This window comes from Chrysemys picta, chromosome 4 (assembly GCF_011386835.1).
Source record: "Chrysemys picta bellii isolate R12L10 chromosome 4, ASM1138683v2, whole genome shotgun sequence".
Taxonomy (NCBI): domain Eukaryota; kingdom Metazoa; phylum Chordata; order Testudines; family Emydidae; genus Chrysemys; species Chrysemys picta.
Genome location: NC_088794.1, coordinates 5,574,129 through 5,577,451, shown reverse-complemented (window position 1 = coordinate 5,577,451; position 3,323 = coordinate 5,574,129). Strand labels below are relative to the sequence as shown.

General features: G+C 43.1%; 1 long non-coding RNA gene across 1 annotated transcript; it reads left to right on the top strand.

The window, feature by feature from the left end:
• Positions 1-526: 526 nt before the first annotated feature.
• Positions 527-2,397, top strand: LOC135983479 (uncharacterized). Its single transcript, XR_010601168.1, has 3 exons — positions 527-832; positions 1,467-1,697; positions 2,274-2,397. It is a non-coding gene; the product is annotated as an uncharacterized LOC135983479 (long non-coding RNA).
• Positions 2,398-3,323: the final 926 nt, after the last annotated feature.

Below are 3,323 nucleotides of genomic sequence, written 5' to 3'. Positions count from 1 at the left end.
GTGTGGGAGCACTGCAAGCAGAGCACCTTTCTTCTGTGTATTACGCACACCAGTATTGGTACTGTTACCATCTCTGACCCAAGCAACTAGCCAAAAAATCAAGGCCTTATAGGTTTTCCCAAGTAGGAGGAGTAATTGATGATGGAGTCCGGTACCTTTAATGCATTCCTGTTTCATTACAGAGAACGTACAAAGGCCTGTTTCCCTGATGGCTGGAGGAAGTAAAAGAACAGGAGACTGTGTCCTTGCTCACAGCCAGCATCCCCAGCCCAGAACTCACTCTAGGCGTCTTCAAGTCTACCCCATGCTTCCAGTCTGCTGCCACTGCCGCTTGGCTTTCTTCCTCTGCTTCTCTGCATCTGCAGCCCTGTGTGTCTCTCCATGTGCTCTCTCAGTTTATTTCTGCACTTGTGCTTGTCTCACGGACATGCACCCCACCCCGGTCATACAATACCCACTGGCACCCTCCCCGCCATAGTGCTAGTTTCTAGGTAGAGTCCACTTTGCCTTGTTTAGGTAGAATTCCTCACCTGTCTCTTACAGTTATCTTAAATGGTGGGAACATTCACACCCATCAGTTTCAACAAGGTTTTAATTCAACCCATAACAGTTGCTGTTGATAGTACTGATTCACAGAATTATCCAGATGAGACAAACAACCCTCTCTCCTATTAAAGTCTAAAGCACAATTGTAGTTTTGGGTTGTTGTTTTTTGTTTGTTTGTTTGTTTGCTCAGGGTCAAATTTGTGTCCATCTGAATAATCTGAATAAGAAGAAAGAAGAACTTCTGGGAATTAAATTGAATGAGGAAAGGCAGAGTCAGAAACACCAGGTAGGTGCTCATAATCATTAACCACAAGGGTGTATGGCTTTGGCAGTTATGGGAGGTTTGGGGTTTCTTTGTGACTGTGGCACTGTGAGAGATTGTGTCTCTCTCCAGACATCTGTTGCTGTGTATGCATGTACAGAATGTATTTTCTAAATGCATCTATTCCTCTGTGTGTCACCAGATCAGAGAGTGCACACACACTGTTAGTGTTCCAGGAAGGGACATGTAGACATCATGATTTCCTCAATACATCTGCTTTGTTAAGAGTTTGTCTCTTCTCTCCCATCCCCCACACACACACTTCCCTGGCCTCTACAAAGCCTCTCGCAATAAGTCTCTGCCAGGGTAATTCGAAGTCTTGCTTCCCCTTCTGCTGTTAGAGTGACCTGGATTGCAAGAAGCCATTAATCATGACACAGATAACACACTAGTAACATAAACTAGGGCTGACCAGGAGGCTATAGGAAAAACTTTGCTCTTGTAATGCTAGAGGGTGCTACGCAGGAATTGCCTCATGCTAATTTGTTATGGGTTACAACTAAATTCTCCCATCTACATGTGGAGGCCTTTATGAAAAATCTCAGGACTCCCCATGTCGCTTCCCCACCCTGTCCCTGTCTGTATCTGTTCATTACAGGAAGAGACAGAATCTGTGAGGAAGAAAATCATGTCAGAATTTGAGGAACTGGAGAAGATTTTGCAGGAACAAAGGCAACCTTTGTTGGCCCAGCTGGAAGAGCTGAACAAGGACATTGTGAAGAGGGAGAATGAAAACGTCACCAAACTCCTCGAGGAGATTTCGTTTCTCAGTAACCTGATAAAGGAGTTGAAAGAAAAAAGGCAGCAGCCAGCGAGTGAATTCCTGCAGGTGAGGCAGATTATAGACCCTCAGTTCCCTGCAAGGAAACACTCCTGAACTATTGAATATGAGTATTGTTCATTTCTCAGGCTGGCTGGAAACAATTCCATTTCACAACAAGTTTCAAGGTTTCAAAATGGTTTTTGTTCCAGTGCAGAATGAAAACAACATTTTGAAACTTTTCACAAAAAATAGAGAGATGGAGACACTCAATAGTCTGGTGGTTGGGGCAATGGTCTGAGTAGAGTCAGAGTCAAGCCCAGACTTTGCCCAATTCAGAGCAGAGACTTGACCCCGGAGTCTTACTTTCTGATGTATTCCAGCCTGGAGATGAGAAAATGTTGTTGAACCAGATTCATTTCTGCAAAATATTTCTGTTTTTATCAAAGGGTGTTTTTCAATGGAAAAAATGTCATTGAAAATTTTTCAACCAAGTATAATATTAATTTAAGTTGCCAGCTATATACTGAGAGATGCATATAGAACTCAAGTAGTGAAGGCAAAGTTAGTGCCCTGCAGAGCAGGAGGGATGCAAAGTGCGTAATATGTGGACTGACCTCTGCTCTCTCGCTTTCTCCCATCTAGGACATCAGAAGCACCTTGAACAGGTATGTTGCTCATTCTCAACCCCCCCACCCCCAATACTTCACTATGCTGGAAGAGGCCTAGAAACCATGTTAAAATGGCATCTCCTTAGTGCATGAGAGTGAACTGTGCAGGTCAGGGTCATGTTTCACAGATGTAGTTTTCCTTCCGAGTTTACTCCTGAGGTTTTATCATTTTATGTCAGACTCTGGAATAATTCATCCTACTGAAAGGATTATTAATCTGAACATATATGTTCTGACTAAATTTAACTTCCAGGAGATTGGAGGTATCTCCATTTAGGGGTGGACTATGGGCTTTTCACCTCGTCACTGGTAACAGTTCTAACAACATTCATAGTTAACAAGATTTTTTTTACAAGCTGATGACTATTTGGAGGGTGTGGATATCAGTCCAGCTGCTAGTGGGCCAATGTTCACAGCAAAGAGACCTCCAGAAATGTTGGAAACATATTGACTATCAAAGCATGGAGGCAAAGGAGTGAATGTCGCCGTGGAGACTGAAATCCCTTTCTAGCTGAGAGCTGGTCTTTGCAGTTCACTGTTCAATTATATTAATAGGCCATTGGCAAAGCTGAGTAGAAATCTTGCAGTGCCATAGCATATGCCGTACCGGTTTGAGATAGCGATAAACTAAAGCATTGGGTCTCTTTTGTCCAACAACTTTCATTAGTATGAAATAATAAATTATCACACACAATAATGTTGCTCTCTAGATGCAAGCAGGTGAAAGATCGGCCACCGGTGGAGATTTCACCCGAATTGGAAGAGAACCTGAGTGCTTTGCACCAACTTCGTATTGTTCTAGAGGAGATTCTGAAGAAATTTAGAGGTACTGAGAGAGGCTCTAAAGGGTGAAACTGAGATATGTTTCTGTGGCTATAGAAGGAGACAGGTTCTATCAAATTCATAGAGCAGCTAATTGTGAATGGTGATGGGATTGTGATGTACAGTACTTGTGACAATGGCAAAGTGTGGACAGCAGGTCTGGAAGAAAGGGTCATGCCCTGTGAGGTGACTTGACTTTTCA